At 44.7% G+C, this 12,229-nt stretch overlaps 1 protein-coding gene across 6 annotated transcripts in view; it reads left to right on the forward strand.

The window, feature by feature from the left end:
* Positions 1-12,229, forward strand: part of LOC139575779 (caskin-2-like) — a 92,420-nt gene that overhangs the window by 15,491 nt on the left and 64,700 nt on the right. Inside the window, exon 1 of one of the 6 annotated variants that reach the window (XM_071401105.1) lies at positions 4,201-4,317. The exons of the other annotated variants lie outside the window; for them this stretch is intronic. The gene's annotated coding sequence lies outside the window, so the exon portion shown is untranslated. Of the gene's footprint in view, positions 1-4,200; positions 4,318-12,229 lie in introns of those variants that run through there. 6 annotated transcript variants of the gene reach the window in all.

Raw genomic sequence — 12,229 nt, forward strand, 5'->3', positions numbered from 1 at the left:
AAACAAGTTTTAATGACTCCAACCTAAGTGTATGTAAACTTCCGACTTCAACTGTACGTAGACAGGTTTGGTGCTGGAGATGATGAATATGACTTTGAAAAGTGGCAGAATTGCCCTTTTATCACGGGATGCTCTTGTGGCCCCTACACTCCAGGGTGGGCTGGAGTTGCCTCAGCCAGCTGACAGGCCTGCCCTGCTGCTCGGATTACCCTCTCCATTTGTTTTGCCTCTCGCCCATCCCAATGTATTACCTTATACGTTACGTGTGGCTCAGCTATTGTTATGAGCTCCAACCCAGCCCATTGATGGGATTGGGGACAGCCATTACCCCCGCCATCAGGTTTCCACAAACAAACACACATCACACAACCGTTTCTCTGACATCTGGTACCTCAGGTCTCTGCCTCACCCAATCCATTCCCTCCCATATGGTGCTCAACCAGATTAAGGGGAATTACGGGTTGGGCTGGGATGAGAAAGAAAGGTCCAACGTAGCGGAGCTTCCTCTTCTCTCTCCTACATGGCAGAGTCAGCCAAACTAAACCCTTTACAGGTCCCCGGTGAGCCAGCAACAGCGCGGTGTGAGTTCTGTGTCCCACGTCTCATGGTCAAAGAGTCTCAGGAACGGTGGGATGTAGCCAGGTCAGTTGGCTAGGAGACACACGTTCGGACTCTGACCTCTTTCTCTCACTCTGGCCACAACAGAATGAGGGACCCAGGTTGGATTGTTTAGGAATTTGTTTGAAGAGGTTAAGTGTGCGATAATATAGACAAAATCCATGTGTTAATCCTGTCTAGCTCATTTTTATTATATCCCCTAGACATCAGATACCACAAATCCCTTTGTTTTTTAGTTGCGTTGGTTTTTCCCCCCCATTCTGTGGATTTGGCTTTGTTCAGAGCTGCCGCAATTAAAACATTTTTAAAACGCTTTGTCTGAGATTGACATATGGTATATTGGATTATGGGAGCTGTTAGAATGACAGAGGATCACATGTTTGTGTACTGTATGGAGCTACTCATTTGTCCTGCATTAGAAAGTCAATATTTAAAACTGATGTTGGTTCCATCATGGTTTTTTATAAGCCATCTTTACCTGGCGGAATTGCCCTTTTATCACGGGATGCTCTTGTGGCCCCTATTTGAAAGTCCAACATATTCAAGCTGATAAGGTTTCATTTGTGTTTTTATGCCAATAAATATTTCACAGCTTGTTGCCCAATTAGACCTACAAAGCTTGGGGAATTGGTTTGGTGTTAGATGTGCATCCATGCAAACCCCCAGGAATTGGGAGTGAAACCCCCCTGGCGTATAACATCGCCATCTGTCTTTTTTAAACGTAAGTGTGCCACACACTGCATTATTATTGACCAGAGGGAGCGGTGTTCCGTATTGAAGACCATCAATGTCCCATTATCGGCGTCTCGTAAAACTGTTGGGCCACAATGAAAGGCAGGGCCGTTAAGAGAGCCCCAAACAAAACGTCCAGCGCGGCGGTGGTGGTGTCTGTGGTGATTCTCCGGGAGGGAGCAGCTGTCAGCCTCCCCAGGCCAGTGATAGGCTTCTAAAGAGCCCACTGTGACTGTCTATTGGTCGCCAGGCCGCTCGCCCATACTGCAGCCATGGTTTATTCATGACTTTGTGTTCAAACAGAGCCAGCCTACCCAAACACCCAATACAGTCCCTTCATTCCACTTACTTAGGCCTACTCCTGCCGCCTTGTTATTCCTGCCTCTAGCTAGCAAGCTTCTACACCTGCATTGCTTGCTGTTTGGGGTTTTAGGCTGGGTTTCTGTACAGCACTTTGAGATATCAGCTGATGTACAAAGGACTATATAAGTAAATTTGATTTGATCTGGGGCATCATGACACAGACAGGCACACAGCCTCCTCCTTCCCTCCATTACAGAGGCATCACAGTGTTGAACTATTGAAATAACAATAATTCTGGGAAAAGCTCCATCCATTTACAGTTTAGTCATCGCCAGTATAGTACTTCTTGCTACTGGCAAAAAGGAATGAGCTGGAGTTCACTTGATCTGAATATTGTACCTGTATTTCTAGTTTCCATCCCAACATACTAGACGTTTTGCATATAGACTTGACCTTGTTTCACGCAAACACAGCATATCGTTTGCTCCGTCATCTGCTAGTTTTTATGGTTGAAGTTCAACAGAATATTATGCTTTCTCCTTCACCATTGCACCTTCCTCTCCCATGTCACAATGCCTCAAGTACAGCTCAGGATAATGAGAAGGAAATTTCCACTTTCTTTTCAGACTGGGCATATTGATGGGAAAGTGTTAAAACCTTTTAGACAGACCGTGAAATTCTGTCTCTGTACTGAAGCCGCCGGTGTTTGCCTGTCAACTCTACCGTTGGTGTGCTAAATGTTTAATTGGCTCGCTAAACAGACAGGTCCCATAGACCTTGTAAAGGAGGTCAGTTAGTCTATGCCTCAGAAGAGGAAGAAGCACTGGTCTGTGTTGGAATGGGGCCCTTCAGGACCTCTAGCTGTCAGGGATTTTGTGTCTGGTCTCTGACACAAGTGGAAAGAGAAGAAACCCAAATGGGAAAAGCAAAGGTTATTGTTACCAGAGTGGTCTACCTATGACCCTTTGTCAAGTGTTCTGTTTTCTACTGGGTTGGATCACAGACAAGCTAGCCAACATTTATCAAAGCATTTCTTAGTTTTACTCATCTAAGACCAAGATGAATCTATGAACACAGCCTCAAGGATATCTCTTGCCTTGGACATTTGGGAAACTGCTGAACTTCTCATTGAACTTTGTTTCATGTCTCTCTTTAACCATCCTTTAATTTTTTGTTGATGAGTGCCAGATTTACAAGAATTTAAAGGGCGGGGGTCTTTCAAAACCACCCGTTAGAGCAGATACCAATGTCGATGATACAACAAACGTTGGAATGCACTACCATATTTACAAAGAAGTTGAATGACATTGCCCTAATTTGTATGTTAGTTCATGCATGTGCTTGTAAGGATGTGTGTAGTCTGGGGGGTTTGGGGGTGTATGTTAGTTCATGCATGTGCTTGTAAGGATGTGTGTAGTCTGGGGGGTTTGGGGGTGTATGTTAGTTCATGCATGTGCTTGTAAGGATGTGTGTAGTCTGGGGGGTTTGGGGGTGTATGTTAGTTCATGCATGTGCTTGTAAGGATGTGTGTAGTCTGGGGGGTTTGGGGGTGTATGTTTTTGTGTATTATGTAAACTTTGTTCAGCAGAATGGGCTCTTTTTGTTTGTTGCTTATCTCTGCCTGTCTGTTTCCACGGCATCATGTCAGATGTACAGCTTTCACAATGTCTCATCATTGACATTGCCTGACTGAACAACCATATATATTTAAGATATGACTGATTGTTCACCTCTTTTGAAAATGTATTCAATCTTAATCTTTATACAGTCAAGATTAGAATGACATTTTGCATGTCACGTCATGGTATTTCCACAACATAGAAACGTAGGCTCACATGCACATATCTCTCTATCTCTTATGGCTCAAGGCTGGCTTTACACATTTTGACACGTGCGTAATAGTGGAAAGCTGCTATTCTGAGTGCAGTTGTTTTCCAAAAGGCACCAGTGCAGAGCTTTCAAAGCACCCTTCCTGTTGAGGGCCTTAATGACTCAGCCTTCATGCAGGATGTGACTGGAGCATAGGCCCAGGTGCACACTGGCACTCTGAACTGGAAAAAACGGTACATTAAGATGCAGTTTCACGCTGACAAAAAGCTAAGGCACCAAACGGGCAACAGAACAGTATGACTTATGGATCCCAGCTGTGGACTGCTTGGTCTTATCAAGGTTTCAGTTATTTTCCCCAAATCCCTCCCGCTCTATCTGTGCCAACCATTGTCCAAGACACGACATAGCAGCACAGTGCGTTTGAATGCAGAAAAAGACTAGGAGGGATGATGTCATGTTGTAGGAATGTGTACCCCACAAGGACACCTCCCATCTGTTTTCTGGAACTGGAATCCGACTCCTCTTGTGACATTACAGTTCGGCTTAACCCGAAGACTGAGATGAAAGTTTTGGTCGAGAGGACAAAGAGAAGGGTTAGAGGCCTCGGAACTTTCCAACAGAACTGTTACTATTCTGCCCTTCAGGAGTTTGAGGCGACTTCAAACAGGACTTTGGGTTTAGAGGAGAGAAAAGTCTAGCTTTTGTCATGGAGATGAGGAAATGTGGTCTCGGCTGCAGTGCTGATATCGAAGCGGAGAGGAGCAGAGCTGTCGAAAGGGAAAGTGGCTGGGATCTCTCCCTGGGCTGTTAATCTGTCACCTTATCTCCATTACTGTAAGTGGAGGCCTGATGCACCCCACCGCACCCACACTGACCGCAAACGGACATGGTTAGTCACATGCTTACTCTGTCAGGAGGAGAGGGGAGTTAGTACTGGGGAAGTACGTAGATGAAAGTTTGGCGCCGCTGGAGAGTAAAAGTCCATTATGAACAAAGGATGGGGTGTGGAGTTACCTCTTATCCTGAGACCAACAAGTGTGGAGTGTTCTGGTGCGTCTGTTTAGCTTAAAGAGGAAGAGGCATGAACTCACACACACACACACACATTCATATTTGCTGTCCTCCACCCCTCAAGACAAAAACAATGCAATGTTTGTTCCTTGGGTAAAAAAAGAAAACATTCTCCATGCTGGGAAAAAGTATCTCATTAAGGGCTTGGTTCTCTTTGTGTGCAGTTAGTTACCACAGGGGTGCAGGTTTAAATGCATACCTCCTTGGCAAGCTCTTCCAAGAGGACCCTAGAGTCTGCCACTACATCAACTGGCCATTAGGCCTCCCATTAGGGCCTGCCGTCCAGTCAGCTATAATCATTAGGGCCTGCCATCCAATAAGCTATAATCATTAGGGCATGGTCTCTGGGCCCTCCATTTCTGTCTCAAACACCGGAGTGACACACAGAGGTGAAGTGTCCCGTTTAGCATTCCTGCAGGTCAGTGTGAGTTAGGCTCTGTCAGCAGCTTCCAGCTGGATCAACACAGAGCTACTATAGTGTGTGTGTCTGTCCTGTCCTGTCTGTCTTGGCTGGCTGGCTCTCTTTTCATTAGCCTCTGCTGACTCTGGTCCCATGACAAACAGCAACCAAAAACACTCCAGACCACTCCATGTGTCATCATCCTATTATAGATGAGATGTTCATCCATCCAGAGAAAGGACCCATGTCCGTTTTGTGCATGTTTTCATCTGTTTAGTGTTCACTTCAAGCCAACTTGTCTTTGGGTGTTTCAAAGGAAAATAAAGAAGACAAAGTGGTGTTTGTGTAATCTTCTTATGTGTCATATGCAAACATCACTGTTCATTTCCTCTCAGATGTTGTGATGCTGGTGTCATGCACCTGCCTCTTCATTAGCCCCACCCCCCAGCCCATATGGGTCTGTATGGCAGAACCCCCCATCAGGACGATTATGTCACCCTGCTGTCCTTCTTTCATCTGAATGTGTGTCTCTTTCTTTAATAAACCCTGCCGTATGTGTCACACCCCCGAGCCCTATTCTCTGTGGACGCCCAGCTGGGCGGAGACACAATGCAACTCACGCAGGTCATTTGCATGCGTGGCTCTCCATTGCGTCAGCTTTCTAATGTGCCTCAATAGGGAGAACGACCAGGGACCTTATCTCCTCTCATAGTCTTGCTTTGCATCCCACTCCCACAGCCAGGCCCCCACCAAGGATTCCAGGAAGGCTCTGTCTGGCCTGGGAACAAATGACAGAGTGAATGATTGTTAGCTCAATTAGTACCTCGTCTCATTTTTTACTGTCTTTTAGTGTTTGTGTGCGATCCTCTGGCAAATAAGCAAATTCCTTGGAAACAGAGAATTCTCGGGAAAAGAGAATTGGATGAATCATTTGGGTCAGAGCAATAGCTGCACCCATTAGACAAAGAATTTGGACCTCTCTTTTGGGACAGTGCTGAATATGAACTCAGTTCAGCGTTTATTCTCAGGGTCATTGTAAGGTTTAGGGCATATCACAGTCTTGGTGGGTTGGTGGAGCACCCAGCATGGTAGCAGTGGGTATATGATATAATCACAGCGGTGAGTCTGTATCTGTGTCCATGGCTCTTCTCCAGGCACTGCTTCAGCACTGGGGCTTAGGCCTACAATTTGGGACCTGGAGATGCAATCTCCGCCCTGCGTTCGGTGCAGATAACGCCACAGCACATCACAGTCCAGCAGGTCCAGAGTGAAGCCATGGAATTATCTCCCAAGGTGGTGCAGCGGTTTCCCCCTGCTACACCAGATGTGTTGTAGCTGCTATTCCTGTTGGTGGACATTAGGACTGATCCCATTTAGTCGACTGTTTGGTCGATAGGCTGTTGGTCGACCGAGATTTCTTTAGTCGAGCTGTAGAAAATAATAATAATAATAATAATTTAATTGTGTACAAGACATGTCTGATTTGTGCATGTCTGAGTGGATTCATCTATTGTAGAGGCCGTGGGGATGGCACAGTCCATCAGTCTAAGACCGCTGTCTGATTGGCTCCTGTCTGAGCGGACTGATCCATTGTAGAGGCCGTGGGGATGACACAGTCCATCAGTCTAAGACGTGCTACTAGAATTGTATATGTTTATATTACGTAAGAACAATAGTGTAACACTAATAAAAATAATATGGACGGCTCTATAAACACTGAAGTTCTGTAGTGGTCACTGCAGCAGTGGGGAGCCCCTTCACCTGTGAACCCTGGGGAGCCCCTTCACCTGTGAACCCTGGGGAGCCCCTTCACCTGTGAATTCTGGGGAGCCCCTTCACCTGTGAATCCTGGGGAGCCCCTTCCCCTGTGAACCCTGGGGAGCCCCATCACCTGTGAACCCACAAACACCATCACCTTTGCAGTGTTGACATTACATAGGATAATACAGAGCTTGTGTCCCTCCCAGCTATGACTGGTATGTCCTTATGATTAAGATAAGAAAATCCCTTCAATGTACAGGTCTAGCCTGTTTTCTAATGTTTGCTTCCCTCAAAATAGTCTCAGGTGCATTAACTCTTTTGGCCTAATGAATTGGCTGAGGTGTAGTTGAGACAGATGTTTCCCTTTTCATGGCATTTTGGGTTAACCCTCTCTGGTGATCCTTTTAAGACAAAATAGGATGTGGTCAAGGAAATTACCGCTCTTTCTATTTTGGTTTGGATGACCAATCTATTGTTGGTTTTCTACGCAGGATGTTGGGTCCAGTTTTTGTTGTCTTTATTTGTATAGTACAAGTATTCCCAAACGGGGGTAAAATGTATCATTTTTGGGAATTTTTCTCACATTTTCAAACAGTACATGAATATTTTCCAACGGGGCTATACATTTGGGTGAGTTTTTTTTGTCTCGCCTAAGTAGCCTTGTTTCACTGCCAAAAATCAAATTCAACCATCTAGTGTTCAGCGAAAAAACAACACAATGTCAAATACAGGTAGCCTAGTCAAATAACATCCAATCACATTAACCGTTACTCTCTCGCGGGAAACCTTAACTCTTGCACAGACATTTAGAAACGAAACATGACAATTTGAAAAATAAGCCACAGGAGTTTTTTGAGCGAGAATAAAGATGACTTGCGAGTAGTAAGACATGTATAAAAGCAACAGATAGCATTAATAAGGAGGGGCTAGAAGCGTCTTATATGGTGAGCTACCGAATGGCTAGGACAGGCAAGCCCCATACTATTGTGGAGGACTTAATTCTTCCTGCTGTTGCGGATATGGCTGGAACAATGCTGGAGGAAAAGGCCCAAAAAACTATACAGACAATTACTTCATCAAACAACACTGTTTCACGACACATCAGTGACATGGCAGGAGATTTTTTGAAACAATTACTGCTTCGCATACAAGCCAGTGAATTATATGCGTTACAGCTGAATGAGTCAACAGACGTGGCGGGCCTGGCACTGCTCCTGGTATATGTCCGTTACGTTTATGGGTGGTCAATTAAGGAAGACATCCTCTTCTACAAACCACTGTAAACCAGGACAACATGAGAGGATATTTTTTAAGTACTGGACAGCTTTGTGACATCAAATGGACTTTGGTGGTCAAGATGTGTTGGTATCTGTACTGATGGCGAAAACACCATGACAGGGAGACATAGTGGAGTGGTAACGCACATGCAAGCAGTTGCTCCCGATGCCACTTGGGTACACTGCAGCATCCACCAAGAGGCTCTTGCTGCCAAGGGAATGCCTGACAGCTTGAAAGACGTTTTGGACACTGCAATGAAAATGGTTAACTTTGTTAACCTCTAACGAGCCTCTACCCCGGGTCCGGGATCACCCCCCACCCCCCCACACACTGATTAGCATAGCTAGCATAGCTTCACAAGTAGATAGTAGCATCTAAATATCATTAAATCACAAGTCCAAGACACCAGATGAAAGATACAGATCTTGTGAATAAAGCCACCATTTCAGATTTTTTAAATGTTTTACAGGGAAGACAAAATATGTAAATCTATTAGCTAAACACGTTAGCAAAATACACCACTTTTCTAACTCCATCAGTTTCTTACTACTTCAGGTGCTATCACCAATTCGGCTAAACTAAGATATTGATAGCCACTAACCAAGAAAAAACCTCTTCAGATGACAGTCTGATAACATATTTATGGTATAGGATAGGTTTTGTTAGAAAAAAGTGCATATTTCAGGTAGAAATCACAGTTTACAATTGCACCTACCATCACAAGACGACTAGAATTACTATAGAGAGCAACGTGTATGACCAATTTACTCTTAATAAAACATTTCATAAGAATAGACAAAGCATAGCAATGGAAAGACCCAGATCTTGTGATTCCAGACAATATTTCAGATTTTCTAAGCGTTTTACAGCGAAAACACAATAAATCGATAAGTTAGCATACCACATGTGAAAACGTTACCAGAGCATCGATTCCAGCCAAAGAGCGCTATAACGTAATCACCGCCAAAATATATTAATTTTTTCACTAACCTTCTCAGAATTCTTCCGATGACACTCCTGTAACATCATTTTACAACATACATATACAGTTTGTTCGAAAATGTGCATATTTAGCCATACAAAACCGTGGTTACACAATGAAAATACTAGGAAATCAAGCCTCAAAATGTCTGACGTCATCTTTCAGAGTGATCTAGTTTAATTGAAAGCTAATCATATACTTGACAAAAAAATACAGGGTTGACAGGAATCGAAAGACAAATTAGTTCTTAATGCAATCGCTGATTTACATTTTTTAAATTATCCTTACTTTTCAATACAGGTTGCGCCAAGCGAAGCTATAGCAAACAAGATGGCGACATAAACGTTTAACATTTATCGACAGAAACACGATTTATCATCATAAATTGTTCTTACTGTGAGCTGTTCTTCCATCAGAATCTTGGGCAAAGAATCCTTTCTTGGGTCGAATCTTCTTTTGGTCGATAGATGTCCTCTGTCCTTCGAAATATCCACTAACGATCGAACGGGACCCCGAAACGTGTCCAAAGTTTCAGAGTGCACGACAAAGAAATTCCTCAAAATCGCACTAAACGGATATAAATTGCTATAAAACGGTTCAAATTAACTACATTATGATGTTTTTAACAACTATAACGACTGAAAACATGACCGGAGAAATATCACTCTCTAAACAACGATTTGGAAGGAGGCAGGTCTGATGTCCATTTTGCGCATGACGCATGCAGGAAGAGAGCGGTACTTCTACGTTTTCGTGTTTTATAGTGGCTCTGATTGCGCAATCGAATCCATTCAAAACGTGATGACGTACTGACACCCAGAGGAAGACGTAGGCAGTGTCGGTTTCTCTATAGCATCTACTGGCACCTTAAAACCGATCCCAGATCAGGGGTAAAAATTTCTGAAATCTGACTCCCTGTCAGGAAAAGTGATGTAGAAGTAGTTCTGTACCACTCAGAGACAAAATTCCAACGGCTATAGAAACTAGAAAGTGTTTTCTATCCAATAATAACAATAATATGCATATTGTACGATCAAGAATTGAGCACGAGGCAGTTTAATTTGGAGACCAAAAAATGCTAATGCGGAACAGCACCCCCTATAGTTGCAAGAAGTTAAAGCAAGGCCCCTGAACTCTTGTGTATTTTCTGCGTTATGCAATGATATGGGCAGCGACCATGTAATGCTTTTACAACATACAGAAGTGCGCTGGTTATCAAGGGGCAAAGTATTGACACAGTTTTTTATTGAGACGAGCTTGAAGTTTTCTTTAATGACCATCATTTTCACTTGTCTGACCGCTTGCATGTTGACGAGTTTCTCACACAACTGGCCTATCTAGGTGATGTTTTTTCTCACCTGAATAATCTGAGTCTACGATTACAGGGACTCTCCGCAACTACACTACTCAAAAAAATAAAGGGAACACTAAAATAACACATCCTAGATCTGAATGAATGAAATATTCTTATTAAATACTTTTTTCTTTACATAGTTGAATGTGCTGACAACAAAATCACACAAAAATGATCAATGGAAATCACATTTATAAACCCATGGAGGTCTGGATTTGGAGTCACACTCAAAATTAAAGTGGAAAACCACACTACAGGCTGATCCAACTTTGATGTAATGTCCTTAAAACAAGTCAAAATGAGGCTCAGTAGTGTGTGTGGCCTCCACGTGCCTGTATGACCTCCCTACAACGCCTGGGCATGCTCCTGATGAGGTGGCGGATGGTCTCCTGAGCGATCTCCTCCCAGACCTGGACTAAAGCATCCGCCAACTCCTGGACAGTCTGTGGTGCAACGTGGCACTGGTGGATGGAGCGAGACATGATGTCCCAGATGTGCTCAATTGGATTCAGGTCTGGGGAACGGGCGGGCCAGTCCATAGCATCAATGTCTTCCTCTTGCAGGAACTGCTGACACACTCCAGCCACATGAGGTCTAGCATTGTCTTGCATTAGGAGGAACCCAGGGCCAACCGCACCAGCATATGGTCTCACAAGGGGTCTGAGGATCTCATCTCGGTACCTAATGGCAGTCAGGCTACCTCTGGCGAGCACATGGAGGGCTGTGCGGCCCCCCAAAGAAATGCCACCCCACACCATGACTGACCCACCGCCAAACCGGTCATGCTGGAGGATGTTGCAGGCAGCAGAACGTTCTCCACGGCGTCTCCAGACTCTGTCACGTCTGTCACATGTGCTCAGTGTGAACCTGCTTTAATCTGTGAAGAGCACAGGGCGCCAGTGGCGAATTTGCCAATCTTGGTGTTCTCTGGCAAATGCCAAACGTCCTGCACGGTGTTGGGCTGTAAGCACAACCCCCACCTGTGGACGTCGGGCCCTCATACCACCCTCATGGAGTCTGTTTCTGACCGTTTGAGCAGACACATGCACATTTGTGGCCTGCTGGAGGTCATTTTGCAGGGCTCTGGCAGTGCTCCTCCTGCTCCTCCTTGCACAAAGGCGGAGGTAGCGGTCCTGCTGCTGGGTTGTTGCCCTCCTACGGCCTCCTCCACGTCTCCTGATGTACTGGCCTGTCTCCTGGTAGCGCCTCCATGCTCTGGACACTACGCTGACAGACACAGCAAACCTTCTTGCCACAGCTCGCATTGATGTGCCATCCTGGATGAGCTGCACTACCTGAGCCACTTGTGTGGGTTGTAGACTCCGTCTCATGCTACCACTAGAGTGAAAGCACCGCCAGCATTCAAAAGTGACCAAAACATCAGCCAGGAAGCATAGGAAGAGTTACATTGTGTTGTTTAAGTGTTCCCTTTATTTTTTTGAGCAGTGTATATTCAAGGTGCGGGACAAAATTGAGGCTATGATTAAGAAGTTGGAGCTCTTTTCTGTGTGCATTAACAAGGACACACACAGGTCTTTCCATCATTGCATGATTTTTTTTGTGTGCAAATGAACTCAAGCTTACATACAATGTCAAATGTGATATAGCAAAGTACCTGAGTGAGCTAGGTGCGCAATTATGCAGGTACTTTCCGGAAACGGACGACACAAACAACTGGAATCGTTATCCCTTTCATGCCCTGCCTCCAGTCCACTTACCGATATCTGAACAAGAGAGTCTCATCGAAATTGCAACAAGCGGTTCTGTGAAAATTTAATCATAAGCCACTGCCGATTTCTGGATAGGGCTGCGCTCAGAGTTTCTTGCCTTGGCAAATCGCGCTGTTAAGACACTGATGCCCTTTGCAACCACGTACCTATGTGAGAGTGGATTCTCGGCC

This window comes from Salvelinus alpinus, chromosome 1, assembly GCF_045679555.1.
Source record: "Salvelinus alpinus chromosome 1, SLU_Salpinus.1, whole genome shotgun sequence".
NCBI classification, from domain to species: domain Eukaryota; kingdom Metazoa; phylum Chordata; class Actinopteri; order Salmoniformes; family Salmonidae; genus Salvelinus; species Salvelinus alpinus.